The sequence below is a fragment of the Bidens hawaiensis genome, unplaced genomic scaffold (assembly GCF_021521415.1).
Source record: "Bidens hawaiensis isolate Kalapana, Puna unplaced genomic scaffold, B.hawaiensis_p1.1 tig00010124_1, whole genome shotgun sequence".
NCBI lineage: Eukaryota > Viridiplantae > Streptophyta > Magnoliopsida > Asterales > Asteraceae > Bidens > Bidens hawaiensis.
In genome coordinates, this window is record NW_027491763.1 from 228296 (window position 1) to 245213 (window position 16918).

At 35.5% G+C, this 16918-nt stretch overlaps 1 pseudogene; it reads right to left on the reverse strand.

The window, feature by feature from the left end:
* Nucleotides 1–333: 333 nt before the first annotated feature.
* LOC143534195 (calcium-dependent protein kinase 24-like) lies at nucleotides 334–9246 on the reverse strand (annotated as a pseudogene).
* Between the last annotated feature and the right edge of the window lie 7672 nt (nucleotides 9247–16918).

A 16918-nucleotide genomic window follows, 5' to 3' on the forward strand; every position in this document is an offset into this window, starting at 1 on the left:
GAAGTATAACTAAAAACTAATTAAGTAACCTATATGATGGCGACTTCAACACTATAAAACCCAAAATATTTCGATGACCTGACCAAAAAGCATTTACCATAGGTTGTTAGAATTCCAGTTGAGTTCTTATTTTCTGTTTGAAGTTTTAAGTCGATATAAACTGCAAGTTCTTGCCAGTTTATACTAGATTGGTAATAACTTGCAAGATGTAATCTTGGTCCACGATCAAGTTCTATAATGGTTTTGATTCATTTTCTAGCTTACAAAATGTATTAGGCTTGCTTCCATCCACATTCAAACTTCTAAGATTCATTGAATGTTAGTGTATATTTTCTATTGATCTTTGAACATTTTCACGCTAATTGCATTCAACATCACTCTCGAATACTGTTGAGATTCCATCTTCCAATCCATCCCTGTCGTCATCATCGCTGCAAACTCCGGGTAACTGATTCGACCATCCTACAACACATACATTTTTACTTTAACAAACAAACGTGCTTAGTAATATCTCACTTGTAGTGTAGGGGCTTGGAGGATAAGATAAGAGAAAACCTTATATTTATCATGAGATAGAGAAATTGGTTATATATATTACCTTATCTAGGTCTGCATCATGGATGATATCAATAACTAGCTTCTCATTGTTTGAGTTTTGGTCTTCAAACAAAGACTCCTTCAACTCATCAAACTCGATGTAACCATTATCGTTCTTGTCAAAATGGTGGAAAGCTTGACGAAGATGATCATCGTTGCTAATTCGTTTTAAGTGAATCGCAACCATCATAAATTCCTCGCAACTCAGTACACCGTTTTTGTCAAGATCAGCCTTCAAAAATATAAAATAAATGTGTAAATTTACAACATTAAAGTCTAATGTACAAATCATGTAACATATTTATTATGTAATCTTGATTAATTACTTTTTAAAATTTGTGTGTAAAAAGTTAAAAGCAGTCGTAAAATTTGCAGCCAGATATGAGCTAGTTGCTAATTTTTTGATTGACTGTAAAAATTTCAGTTACAAAACTGTCATAAATTTTATGACTTTCCTAGATGTTACACATAAATGTTTACAAGGGCCAATTCTGACAACTTTTAATAGTTAGTAGTTGAAGGGTAATTCTGTAATAGTGATAACTATAGGGATTGTTTGTGACATTTTGATAGTTAGACTGTTAGATCGATAGTTGTATAATAACTGAATCTGTTAATGAGATAATCAGCTATGAGATTGATGAATTTTCCCTCTATTCTTCTTTTCTGATTTTGATTAGCTATCAATGGTATCAAAGCTTTCCGGTCCTCTCGGAAACGCTTTCCGGTGACAATTCTGATAATCTTTGTTCAATCCGCTTCAATTCTTTCTTCTTTTCGATTCAATTTCCCAGAAATTGATCATCTGTCGATCAATTTCTATCCAATTTTTTTCCAAAACTCTGAAATTAACCACTTGTTCGGTTCATTTCTTGTCCAATTTCGTTTCAAATCCTTGAAAATTGATCATCGATTGGTCAATTCTGTCTTAAAAGAATATAATATGACAAATACTCGTAATCAAGAATCCACTAAAATCCAGGAGATCGAAACCAGACTCAATAATCATGATGCAACTCTTCACAATTTGCAATCCATGGTTGAGAAGAATTCATCACAACTGGCTGAGATTCTAAAACTCGTGCAAGCTAGCATCAATGGCGGCCAAAGTACAAGTCGTCAACATACAAATCAAGAACAATTTCAATATACTGATGGAGAAATTCACGGTAATGAAGAGCGTGAAGGAGGTTATTACAGAAACAATAACCGCCTAACTAAGCTCGAATTCCCGAAGTTTAATGGTGAGAATTTGGAAGGGTGGCTGTGTAAAGTAGATCAATACTTTGATGTAGATGAAACCCCTGAGAGACTCAAGATCCGATTTGTTGTTATCAATCTTGAAGGCCCTGCACTTCAGTGGCATCAATCTTTTGTAAGATTCAGGGGAGGAACCATTAGAGGGTTGTTGTGGCAAGATTATGTAAGATCTTTAACCAGCAGATTTGCTGATCAGCTAAAGCATGATGCTATAGGGGCTCTAGTTGCACTAAAACAAACTGGGAGCCTACAAGAACTGTGCCAAGAATTCGATCTGTGGTTGACAAGAGTTTCTTTGCCTGAAGACTATACTGTTAGTCTATTCTTGAGAGCTGTGAAGCCTGAAATAGGGTATCCGGTAAGACTCCTTCGACCCAAAGACTTACTTGAGGCATACTTATTGGCTAGACTGCAAGATGAATCAAATCAAGCTATGCATCCTCATGTTTCTCAGAATAATGGTAGATTTTTTAAACCATCTGCTAATACCTTTAATAGTGCATCAAAAGGATTTCAGACTCCTAGTACTAATAAAGTATCATTGTTACCTACACCTAGTGCTCCTAATAAGAATTACAAGAGGTTGTCGCCTAAAGAATATGAAGAAAAAAGATCTAAAGGTGAATGTTTTGGATGTAATGAAAAATTTACTCCTGGGCATGTGTGTAAATCTAAGCATATGTTTGTTATAGAACTAAGTGAAACTGACAATATGGATGATGATTTAGAAGAGATAGTATATCAGCCCAACCCTAATAATGACCCTCAGATTTCCTTGAATGCTATTATGGGTGTGTCCTCATATTCTACTATGAGGGTAAAAGGGTCAATTGGTACAAAAACATTACACATCTTGATAGATTCAGGCTCTACCCACAATTTTTTAGACTTGAATCTGGCACTTAAACTTAAATGTCATGTTGTTCAAGTCCCTTCCTTGAACATTACTATTGCTAATGGTAACAAAATGTGTTGTACCCAATTGTGTGAGAATTTTAGATGGGTGATGCAGAGTAACTGGTTTAGAGCTGACATGATGTTAATACCATTAACCAGTTATGACATGGTGTTGGGAGTTCAATGGTTACAGACACTGAACGATATCGTGGGAATTTCAAAGATTTGGTCATGAAATTCAAAGTGGGAGACTTAATGTTTGAATTAAAGGCTGTTGATTCTAATTCTCTAACGAGATGTTCTCCTAAGAAGCTACAAGGGTTACTCAATCAACCTGCTAGCTTAGCTAGTGCACAATTATTCAGTCTTCAAACAGACAACAGTAGCAATTTCCAACATGTTGCTACTATTTCTGAGGTAAATGACCATCCTGCCCTTCTGTCATTATTAAAGAAATATGAAGATGTTTTTGCTTCTCCAACTACTCTTCCTCCCAAAAGGGCATTCGATCATAAAATCACCCTTAAAGAGGAAAACACTACAATCAATCTTAAAGCCTATAGATACCCTGCAATTCAGAAAGATGTGATTGAGACCCTAACTAAAGAGTTAGTAGATTCTGGGGTGGTCAGGCATAGCCATAGTGCTTTTGCCTCACCAGTGGTTTTAGTAAAGAAAAAAGATGGTTCTTGGAGGTTCTGTGTGGATTATAGGAGGTTAAATGATGAGACTGTGAAGAACAGATATCCAATTCCACTTATTGAGGAATTGTTGGATGAGTTGGGACAAGCATCTGTGTTTTCTAAGTTAGATCTACGGGCTGGTTACCATCAAATAAGAATGGCAGACGAAGATATCCATAAAACTGCATTCCGAACACATCAGGGTCTGTTTGAGTTTGTGGTAATGCCATTCGGGCTTACCAACGCCCCTGCAACCTTCCAAGCACTTATGAATGACACTTTCAAGTCTACTATGAGGAAATTCACTCTGGTATTTTTTGATGACATTCTAGTGTATAGTCCTAATATGCAAACTCATCTTATTCATTTGGAAGAAGTCCTAAATCTGCTCAAAACTCATTCTCTATATGCTAAAAGATCCAAATGTTCGTTTGGGGGGTCTCAGGTGGAATATTTGGGCCACATTATATCAGGTGTGGCCACTGATCCAAAAAAGATCATAGCAGTTCAACAGTGGCCTTGCCCTTAAAGTTTGAAGCAACTCAGAGGTTTTTTAGGCCTTGCAGGCTATTATCGAAGATTCATAAGATCTTTTGGAGTCCTAGCTAAGCCACTTACTGATCTGCTAAAAAAAGATTCTTTTCAGTGGACTGGAGCAGCTCAATATTCATTTGATCAACTCAAAAATGCTCTAACTACTGCACCAGTCCTGGCATTACCTAACTTTGATAAAGAGTTTGTGGTGGAAACTGATGCCTCATCCAAAGGACTAGGAGCTGTATTAATGCAAGAGAATCATTCCATTGCATATATCAGCAAAGCTTTGTCTACTAAACAGGTATTAATGTCTGTTTATGAGAAAGAACTTCTAGCTATTCTAATGGCAGTTAAGCAATGGCATCATTATTTACTGCTTAAGAAGTTTGTAATTAAGACAGATCAAAAGAGTCTTCAGTTCCTACTTTCACAGAAAGTGACTACTCCCCTGCAACAAACTTGGTTAACTAAATTTATGGGGTATACTTATGAAATTGTCTATAAGAAGGGAGTAGAGAATGTGGTTGCTGATGGGTTATCTAGAGTGAGTGGTATGGCTTTGTTTGAAATGGGAATAAGTTCCATTGACCCACTGTTATTGGGAAGGATTAAGGCTTCTTGGAATTCTGACCCAAAGTCACAAAATATTATTCAACAGTTGGATCAAGGTATTCAAGTTCCTCATTATAAATGGCAGCATCAATTATTAACAAGAAAAGATAAGCTGTATATTGGAAAAGATGAGGGCCTTTAAAGAGATATGTTACAATTGTTTCACTCTTCATCTGTGGGGGGTCATTCAGGTTTTATTCCTACTCTTAAAAGACTCACTTCTTTTTGTTATTGAAAGGGTTGCTCCAAAGATGCTTTGGAGTTTGTAAGGACATGTGCAATATGTCAGAGAGGAAAGTATGAAACTTTAGCCTCTGCGGGCCTCTTACAGCCTTTACCTATTCCCACTCATGTTTTTAGTGACATATCCATGGACTTTATTAGTGGCCTGCCAAAAGTTCAGGGGAAAGACACCATCTTTGTGGTGCTGGACAGGTTGACTAAGTACAGTCATTTTATTCCCTTGTGTCATCCCTTTACTGCCACTACTTTGGCTCAGGTTTTCTTAGACAACATATTCAAGCTACATGGCAATCCTATAACAATTGTCTCTGACAGAGATCCAATCTTTTTAAGTAAGTTCTGGCAGGAGTTCATGAGATTGCAGGGGGTGCAACTAGCCCTATCTACTGCTTATCACCCTCAAAGTGATGGGCAGACTGAAGTCGTCAACAGGTGTCTTGAATCTTATCTCAGAAGTATGATCATGGATGCTTCCAGAAATTGGGTTAAATGGGTACCACTTGCAGAATGGTGGTATAATACAACATACCACTCTGCAATCCAAATGACTCCTTTTGAGGCATTGTATGGCAAACCCCCATTGCACCTACCTTTTATTCCTAATGACACAACGGTGGGTGAAGTAGAAGAGTTACATCGGGAAAGAGAAATGATGATCCAACAACTGAAAACAAACTTACAAGTTGCAAGAAACCGTATGCAGATGCCAATAGAACATAAAGACATTTTAAAGTGGGTGATTTTGTGTACCTGAAGTTGCAACAATATATCCAAACTTCAGTCAGGAAGCAACCATATTCAAAGTTAGATCCCAGATTCTATGGTCCGTTCATGATTCCCAAATTCACCCTGTGTTTCATGTATCGCTTTTAAAGTGGTCAATTACCCCCCTTGCTAAAGATCATAGAATGTTGTACCAACCGCAAGCTATGAGATAGTTAGACTGTTAGATCGTTAGTTGTTGTATAATAACTGAATCTGTTAATGAGATAATCAGCTATGAGATTGATGAATTTTCCCTCTGTTCTTCTTTTCTGATTTTGATTAGCTATCACTAGCGGTCACAATTCACAAATGCCCAGTTTCACAGTATTGAATGATCATGATACTTACAGCATCCATTAACATCCGAACATCAGGATCATCAAGTGGTTGATCTCCAATCGAACACAAACCGTCTTTAAACTCTTCAAACGTAAGCGATCCGTTCTTGTCCTTGTCCATTTCATTGAACATTTGTTTCAGACCATCAACTTGTTCATGTGACAAGTTTTCTGCAACTACCTAAGTTCAAAGTTCAAACCAAAAAGATTGTCAAAGTTTTGACTTCAAACTAGCAAAATAAAAAGGTTAATAAATTTAATTAACTTACCCTAATCACTTTCTTTTTAAATTTGTTCATCAAAGAGAACTGTTGAATTCTTGATCGTACATTTTCTCCCAAATAAATATTGGGGACCTTGTGGGCATTTTGAATCCATTGATTTTCTGTGGCACATGTTACCAAAGGTCATCTAGTATCTTTATTGTAGAATTTTAGGTTAATTTTAGTCACATTATACCGATGTCTGTTTGTTCCGCCTTTTTTTTATTGGTTGATTTGTATTGATGTTACGCAATATCTAATTTCTTACTAGATAGTTATTAATAATATAGCTGTCGCTATATAACAAAAAACATGAACCAAAAATTCTATAAAAAATAATATCTGAGAAACTGAAATTTTTTTTCTCTAAACGATTTCATGTCATATAAGAGGGTCATCATATATGGAGAACTTTGTCGCATTGTATAGCAAGTGCTTGTAAGTAATTGTCAATAATAAGACAGTGAAAAGTATGGAGCAAACGCTATTCTAAAATATAATCAATAAAAGATACCGGTAGTCAGATTAAATCTTGCAAAATTTAGTTTTTTTTCTTTCTCTTTTGGTTTTTTATTTTTCTCTACTATTCCATCAGAAATTACCAAAAAATCATTACGGCCAAACCACAAAATATTATATTTTATAAAAATTTTCATTTTTATTTATAGTAGACTGTTGACGATGACCTGTAAATTGCTTTTAATTTTTTTGGGGCATCTTTTCGTTCGATGAAAATCTGTTTTCTAGTAGTGCACACTTCATCTAAATCATACCAAGGACTTCTTCAACTGTGAGTCGATCGTGTGGGTTTTGATCGAGCATGCCCTTTACAAGTTTTTTCGCGTCTTTAGAAACCTTTTGCCAAGGATCCCTAATGAAGTCTATGTCACCCTTTATTATTGCTTGAGAAATTCCCTCTTCAGTTTCTGTAAATTGTCCCATACAAAAGACCAAAATGTGAGAAACTAGAATATGCTAGATTCATATTATTGAATGAAATTTCGTATAGTTTGATCTAATTACATACAACCCTATAAAATGATCATACCTGCCCAAAAAGGAGGAACTCCACAAAGCAAGATGTAAAGAATGACACCAGCGCTCCATACCATCGATTTCTTCTCCATAATTCCGTTTTAGTACATCAGGTGCCATGTAAAACGGGCTTCCGACGACCTCCCTAAATCTTTGTCCTACATACAAATCAATTTCTTCAGGGTAAGATACATATCTATAATTACATATATAGTTTTTATCTTACATGTTTTTATCTTAATAATACACACTATATGGTACAATGAAGGTGTGACAAAGATGCCATACAAAACAGAAGTACAAATCCATGCTCATGTCAAATCCTATTTGTTTCCTTAGTTCCTTATTACAGCATCAATTTTTTGTAATTTTTTCCTTTAGTTCACAACCTTCTTATTTTGTTTATGATACTAAAACTAATAGGCAACAACGAGAAAACAAGCAAGTAAAAGTTGTTTTTGAAGACATACCGGGCTCAAAGAATATAGAGAGACCAAAGTCGATTACTTTTAGAGATGCTTGTTCGCCTTTATGATCGTATAAGAAATTTTCAGGTTTCAAATCGCGATGTATAACTCCATTTTTGTGGCACGCCTACACATATATGTTTATACCATATCAAATATGTCTAAAAGTGAAACATATAAATGATGCACATTATAAACTTATACAACATCTATAACAGAATTTGGAATTTTTTAACTATAATGTTATAGATTTATTTATATTGTTTTAAGAAAGCCAAACAATTATAGGAGCATTAACTTTTTTGTATGAATCCAAATCTAATCTATGAAATGAGCTATCTAAGCCCAATCATAAAGCCCATTTGAGCAGCCCAATCTACCGGTCCAATAAACCTTGATGCATGATATAAACAGGGAAACAAGAGGAAAAGATCATGAATTAATATCGTTAGAATGTTTGGCTTCTTCTTCACATTTCATACTCTGTGAATCTGTTCTCCCATCCCTCCTTCGAGTTCTTTATCAGTTTTGGTTTTTCTATCTTGCAGTCGTTCCGTTAAGACGACAAAGATTTGGTTCATCTAATAACAGTTTTATTTACTAATTCTAGTCGTGAATTAGCCGTTCACTTTGTTGGTGCTTTCATTGAGAGTACCTTTTACTTCAATCGTTAATCTGTATATAAGTTACAAATTGACACATTTCTAGTTTGTATTTCATGTTGACTGCGGGTGGGTACTTGAATCATTGAACCGAACTACTAGCTCAACAATCATTCCTATTTTTAATACATTGAATACCCATTTTTGACTATATTCTTTCATGAAATTGAAACCAAGAACTTAGTATAGAACACGAAGATAATTAATAATAACCTGGACAACTTCAAGAATGGTTTTGATAACAAGAGCAGCCGCTCGTTCGGTGTAATGACCTTTCGCAACAATCCGATCGAAAAGCTCACCACCTTCACAAAGCTCCATGAGTAAATAAATCGCATCTCTTTCTTCATAAACATCTTTATAGCTCACAATATTAGGATGCATAGGCATATATCTCAATATAGCCACCTCTCTTCTCACATCTTCAATATCAATTTCCGCCCTTAATTTGCTCTTCAATATCCTCTTACACGCCACTCTTTCGCCCGTTGTGATGTCTTGACATTCATAAGACACCCCAAACTCACCCCTACCGAGCTCTTTCCCGATTTCATAACGATCATATATGTTTTTCCCAGCTGTATCTTGGATGAGACGAGCGGGGCGTATGTATATAGGCCTTTGTGGTTTCTTGCGTTTATGTTTAAATCGGGCCGATGGAACGGGTTGGTCACGGCTGTTTTTGCTTCTTTTGATATAGCTTGCATTGGGAACAGACACGCAACCCCCCATTGATGATGATTGTTTTATGTAATGCAATTAGGGGTTGTTTGGATGATGCATGGGGGGTGCAACATAGATTCTAGATTCTTACATTGAGGATTGGAATCAATGAAAAATTGGAATATTCGATGGTGGTTTTGAGGTTGGATATTTTGTGGTTATTTAGCATTAAGAATTCATGCTTCCGAAAATTTTGTAAATACAAAGGACGATAATGTTATGTTAGCTTTAACTTTGGCCTTTGTCCTTTTAGCTTAAGTGACCCATGCACAAGGCAACTAAAGCTATTGAGTTTGAGCCTTGAGGGCTTGTGAATCCTTAAACTTTGTAATATTATATTATTAAATAAAAATAACATTACAGATGAATTACTATTACTATTACTATTATTATTATTATTATTATTATTATTATTTTGTTTCTCCAAACTTTTAAAATAGATAATGTGAAACTTAAATTATTTTACTTACGTGCAATGTGTTTTAAAATATAGAATGAAGTGAACTCAATTTGACACTAAAGAGTGATCGATAGTCGAAATCGGGCATGCAAAAGAACGAGTATATTATATTTCACTGAATCAAATTACAGAAAAGAATCATAACAGAAAGGCATGGGAAATCAGATACATAACATGCTGGGAGCCTGGGAAAAAGAGAACAATCACTACTCGACTAACAATATTCATTTGAGATCAAATATTCGGTGATAGTTCCTCCACCGTTCACAAATGTGGGTTCACTTGTTGGGCCTAATAGTTAAGTTGGGCTCCTAAATTGGGTTTGCTGATTTAGGTTCATAACACAATCGTGTTATTTACTACGGTTAATCATTTACTTTTTTGTTGTGCAATACGAGTTACTTTTTAACTAATATTTTCATACTTTGATTTTAAAAAAAATAGCGTTAACAAAGTGTTTTAATTGTTAAAAATGATCAAATGTTTAAGGAAAAATCTATGAAACGAGTTAAAGCTCGTTTATAGCTTGTCTTAAAAAGTTGAATTCGAGCTATTTAAATTTTCAGCTGGGCCTGAGAGTTCGACCCAAAATGAACTAAGATTAAAGCTACATATCTAAATTCTAAACTAGCGCCCTTGGAACATAAAAGGCTTCAAATTTCAAATCAGTTTAAGCTCTAAACAAAAAGTTATTGGGTTGCTAATGGCCCACATAAAAAGTATGCCTATGCAACACTCGTTTAAATTGGTTTACACACGATGTCTTAGTGCCCGAGAACTACGGCTAGTGTTCCAAAAGGCAGTAAAAGAAGCAGCCACCGTTGCTTATATTCTCAAAGCGGGAAATTACCATATCCACGACGGTGCTGCCGCTAAAGACCTAGTTTCCATATCACCTTCATTTCATCACTAGGTATGACGTCAGATTTTTCATTACATGCAATTGTTTGTTGTTTAATAATTAGAATCAGTCAATATTTCGAAAACATAAACACATATTAGACCATGTGTTAGAAGCTTTTTTTTTTTTTTTTTAATGTTCAATTTAGTTTCCTCATGTTTTCTAGGTTGAACAAGTAGTTACTAGTTAGTCTTGTTGGTAATGTTGTTAAAACCGGACCAGACCACTAGACCACCTGGTCAGACTAGTTGGAATGGGGAACCAGAGCTGCCTCTAGCCGGTGAGTAGTGAAGTGGTTGGACCGGTTTTGAGTAAATATATATATATATATATATATATATATATATATATATTTCCAAAATATATCTGTAGAGAAGTTGTTTAAACACTGCAAATTTTTTAACTCCGTTTTTTTTTTCAAATAGTGAGATTCAAACTTGAGACTTCTTACAAATGTGACATATATGAAGTTGTTTGTGAACTAATCTATAGATCAATTCTGCTATTATTTTTCTAGCTAGTTAAGTAAAATGCTCTCTTTTTAATTTTGTTTATTCCTTTCAGAAAAATCAATTAACTTTTAGTCTTTTAAAAATAACCAACATAATATTATAGTTATGTAAATTTAATTTGATGTAGAATTTAACGACTTGTTTTAAAAAAAAGTAGTTACGTGTATTAGAGACACCCGATTTCCACCATTTTTAATTGTATATTTTGAATATGTATTTCGAATCGGGCATGTCTCTAATAATAAGTTAATTCGGTTTTTAAGTCTCGTTCAACAGGTCGGACCATTGATAAGTTGTATTCAATTTCCTTTCTTGATCCTCAAATTTGGCATTTTCTTCTTTGATGTCATCCTAAGAATACTGACAAGTAACAATGATATAAATCACAGTGTTCATCATGGTGTGCATTAGGAACAACCTTAAAGTTCAGACACAAGAACTTGAATTCGACAGCAATACACATCCTGTGTTTAGATTAAACTTCAAGACACTCAAGAAAAAAAGTGAGTTTGAAGATGTTGAATTTGATATTAATTTGAGGAAAGAAGAATTACTTAACCGCGATAACTGCACATGGTTATCAACAAGTGGTGCATCATCTCCATCATCATGTTATAAAGATAACAGTTTATCGAGTTACATGGATCTTAAGATAGATGCTTGGTTCATTTCATTATTATCAACACATTCACCAATATCCGATACACTTTTCAACACCAAAACCATATTCTTTGATGGTTCGAGAGTAAACCCGATCGAAGAAGCATCGTTAGTCCTTGATCAAAGCAAAAATTTGAATGAAATTGTTAATGAGAATTTAGAGGAAGAAGTTGTTTTGTGGCTAGGCTCAGAATGTTATGGTCAAACTTTGGATAAAAGGTCAAAGTCAAAGTCAACTGATTTTAGTGATGGTAGTGATGAGCAGTCATTTTCTTCATCTTCTAGCTCTGATTACTCATCAGAAGTCATGGATTTGGAAGATTATAATGCGGATACACCACTGTTTTGGCCGTTTAATTCAACGTATGATGTAGGTTTGGAGCCTAAATGGGATTACTTCGTTATGTCTCCTCGAAAGGATATACCCCAAGTCGATAAACGAGAACTGAATACAGTAAAAGGGTGCAACAGAAGACTTGTGTTTGGAACATGCTTAAACACGCCATTGAGAAAAAGCTCGGATATAGTAGCTAGGGAGAAAGTAGACGTTGACCATTTGACCAACCGATCCGTGAGCCAGCATAAGATGGTGTTGGAAGATCTTTTGTTAGTAGATAGGTTGATTGCAGAGGGTGTAATTGAGAAAATATTAGGACTTAGTGAATTTGATGGACATGAGGGTATTGAATATTAATCGGTTCAGTCACCATTGCATTAAACTGTTCGATTTGAATCGGCCTGTTATGAAGTGAGCAAGTCTAGAAATAGGATTGAGAAAAGGTTTGAAGTTTTCCTAGTGATTTTAATTTTTCTTTTTTATTTTCTATAGTTTTTGAAAAGTTATTATTTATTATGATGTAATCTGTGTCGAAAACAGCTAACCCGTGTTGAGCACTGGCATAGCGGCCTTCTACCATTCTAACCAACTTTTGCATATTTTGAAAAACTAACCACCAAAATCTTGACGATTTGTGATTGTATTTATCCATAAAAATATGGCAATCTAGACAGAGAGAAACCCAACATTGAAACATCACAAAGAGGTAAAGATCATACTGTCATATAAAAAAAAATAATTAAAATTGTTGCTAAAACTGCAAAATATCACATAGTCAAAACTTAAAAGACCATATACATAATGACTATATTAGATACTTAATTTGTCCGATAAAAACGGCAAATTCAATCATTAGAAAACATAAAGATTATATACGAAACGACTTTTTATACAAATTATGACTCATGTAACATGAATGGAATATGGGCCTTTTGTAGCTTAGGTGGAAGGCGAAAAGGCCTGCATACGAGGCCTGAACGTCTGTGATATATAAATTGCAATTTACATTTTATCGGGAGACGCTATATATTTTTCAAGATTCAACTACGTTGCCTTTGTCGTTTGATCCAATAGTGTTTTGTGTCATAAAGATATAATATAGTTGTTTACACATGGTTTACTTGGATAAAATAAAGGCACGAGGAATCACCTTTTCTTAGACAGTCCTAGCAAATTCAATCATAAATTATAACTAGAAGATGAATAAATTAAAACGAGTAAAAAATGACGACATATCAATGAAAGAATAATAAACGAAAGATGCTACATTGTGTATCTATACAAGGATGTAACATTGTTGAAGTTTTTATTTTAACTAGGATCATGAGATGCTATAATCAACTAAAAATCATAATCACATATGGAGAAATAAGATCGCGTAAACAAACATATTATCAGGCCCCTATGCGACTATTAGGAATCTGTTTACTACAAAAATTTGAATGTAAGTAGGAGAAAATTAGCTGGGTGTTAATAAGAATTTATTTTACGATAAAGGACATAGAAACTTTTTAAGATCATGACATAGAGTCTATGTTGGGCTGCAATAGCGATTATGGTCTTAATCATGGTTTGTTAATGTTTTGTACTTGGGTAGTTGCCTGTCGCCTAGTTGGGTTGTCCAAAATCTTGTTTATGTGTTTGTTAAATATAGGTTTATTTGGAACCCATGAAAAAAAAATGACAAAATGAAAAATTATAAGTTTTGCATATAAAAACTCAAATTTACATGTAAGAAAAAAAATCACTTTTACGTAATTTTTCTCTAAAGATGTTTTAATAAACAACACACTTTTGTAATAAACAAAAGAGAGAGGGGGGTGGTTATTATTATTTTTATTTATTAAAATGACTCTTAGTAAGAGTCTCTTACATGTGTTTATATAAAAAAGTTCCAAAAAGTAATATAGAGAATAAATTTCTTTAATTATACATATACAACAGATAGTTTGAACTATGGAATCTACCTCTTATAAAGATAATACATGTACAATAATACAATATATAAACATCGGTATACTACTAGTAAAATTATTTTTACTATTATATAAAAAAAGTTGTTAGCTTGTTTAAAAACAGTTTTAATATACTTTATACTATTGCAATATTTTAAAACAAAATTTTTTTATGGTGTTGACGTATTTCAAATCAAGTCATTTAATTTTTACATGTGTAAAATTTTAACATTGATATCAGATAAGCTATAACATATAATGTTATGATTTGAAGTATATAATATATAATTCGTGAATTATATATAATTGTAAAACCTATATATATTTCAGTAAACCCCAAGCGATGCTGGTAAAATAAAATGGGCATTTGTATAGCACGAGCGTTAAAACTCGGCCGTTGATAAAACCCGATAAAACAACTTAAAATATTAAAAACGACGTTTATTCGGTCGGTAAGACCCTGATGTTGGTAAAACCAAAGCGTTGTGACGAAAAGTCGACACAATTCAGGCGGTATTAGTTACGTTTGTTACGGTATTAGAATTAAGCCCTAAAATGAAATTCATCAAATTAACATATAAAAAACTAAAATATTTAAAAAGACGTTTTTATACACTTTGTAAAACCCGCGAGTTTGCTAAAAGTCGAGCGTTGTCGGTAAAAACCGGGGATTGGTAAACCCGAGCGTTGTTGGTATAATTTGGGTGTTGGTGAAAAACAAACGTTACGGCGGCGAGTCGACGATAATTCAGTTAGTATCGGTTACGTTCGTTACATTTGTAAAACCCAGGCGTAGGTAAAAGCCCGAGCATTGTCGTAAAAACCCGGGTGTAGATAAAACCCGAGTGTTGCAACTAAGGCAGCATTAAGACCCGAGCGTTACGACGGGGGCGTCGTTTGAATTCACTCGGCATCAGTGATATTCGCTACCGTATAAACAACATTTAAAAAACCAAAAAAAAGACACATATTTAACAACGAAAGGAAAAAACACTAAATCGGCAAACCATGTGCCGCCAAATGGACCAACAAAACCTTGTGACACCAAATTTTACAATATTCATTTTATGTATAATAAATATAAAGGTGAGAGCGGTGCTCACCGACAAAAACACCATAACCCGCTACCATGTTGACTACCGGTCAGAAAAAGCTCCCATTGGTGGCGGTACCCGAATTCCAAGGACGAAGCTTACTTAGGGCGCCCCCCCTTCTCTTCCGGTTTTTTACGTTGTAGTGTAAATTGACCTTTTTTTCGACCGAAAATTTGTATACGTAGTATAAGTTTACCCTTTTTTGGACGAAAATTTGAGCCCGGCCCCCATAGTTTAATACATATTGAGTACCCCCCCCCCCCGCGACAAACTTGTCCAAGCTTCGTCGCTGCCAAACACGACCCGCTGGTCTCTCTCCCCTCACACACCGCTACATCTTTCATCTCTATCTCTATCATCTCCCTTATTGGTGGACTAGTACCTTATTAGTTATTAGGATAATATACCCGCAAGCCGACTCTCATGGTCCCCCTCCCACCATAATTCGCAAGTAAGACAGATAAAGCGTCTTTCGTTGGTACTCTTTTTTCAACCTTTAAGGCGCTAGGTACAGAAGTGTGTTAGGCTGAGGGGTGTGGGGCTTCAACGGGGGCGCTAGAGCCCCTCCGCTCGCGCCCCCAGGCGCTAGCACCAGACCCCCGGGGCGCGAGAGGGGCGCGAGCACGAAAAACAAAGCAGGCGCAAGCACCTTCGCGGGACGAATATGGCGTAAAGGGGCATGGGAAAACGTGAAAGAGCCGTTGGACATTTAAATTGAGCCGTTGGGCTCTTATTTAATAAAAAAAAAGTTTTTTCTTCCTATATATAACCCATTTCATATAAAACAATTACCACAACTTCAAAAAAAAACCCAAAATCAACCCATCTTCCCAATTTTTTTTTTTAAAATAATGTCGTCGTACTCGTCTGATTCCGACTCCTCCGAAGAGGATGATTTGCTTCTTCATGTAGGGGGAGTTTTGACCGCAACCGTGGTCAATCTCTTGCAAAATCAAGCCCATCAACCTCGACTCCCGAGGGTTAGAGCACCACCTCGTGATCGTGATCGATCGGGTGCTAACGATACTTTGATTAGGCATTATTTTAGCCCTCAACCGGTATATGAGGAGTCGGATTTTCGAACTCGTTTCCGAATGAGCAGACAATTGTTCATGCGTATAGCAAGTGATTTAGAGGCACGGTATCCCTTTTTTCAACAAAGGGAGGATGCTAGGGGTCTCCCCGGTTTTACCCCTCTTCAAAAATGCACGGTTGCTATCCGTCAATTAGCGTACGGCATCTCGTCGGACGCTTTGGATGAGTATTTACAGATGTCGAAAAGGGTTGCACGTGAATCCCTTCATTTTTTCTGCCAATGTAAAAAACATTAATTTTACTTTTTATTAAATATTTATTACATTTTGTAATATATATTATATGTAGGAGTCATATCGACTTACGCTCGGAGATATCTGCGTAAACCTACAATGTATGACATCCAACGCATATATGAGGTGCACGCAGAAAAACATGGTTTTCCTGGGATGCTAGGTAGCCGTGAGATACACGGGGATCTTCGACATGAGTTGGTTGAACATTTGTGGGCGAGGCGACCCGATGATCTTGTATTAGATTAGTGTTATTATTAAGTATTATTGTTTGTTTAATTTTTAGTATGTTTTTTTTGTAATTTGAATTTTAAAAAAAATGTGTGTTTTTTTTAATAATTTATAGGTTTTTTTAATAATACGTTTTTTGAATATATTCATAAAAAATAAAAAAAAAATCCGCTGGAGCCTCTGCTGGAGCCCCTCCACATCAGGGCCAGGGGCTCCAACGGGGGCTCCAACACCCCCCTTATCCAGTTTCTCTCTCTGCCACACGTCACAATATTATTGACTGGAGCCCCCACTCGCGCCCCCATTAGAGCCCCCCATACCCCTCAGCCTTAAAGAGTTGTTAACTTCCATTGTGCGG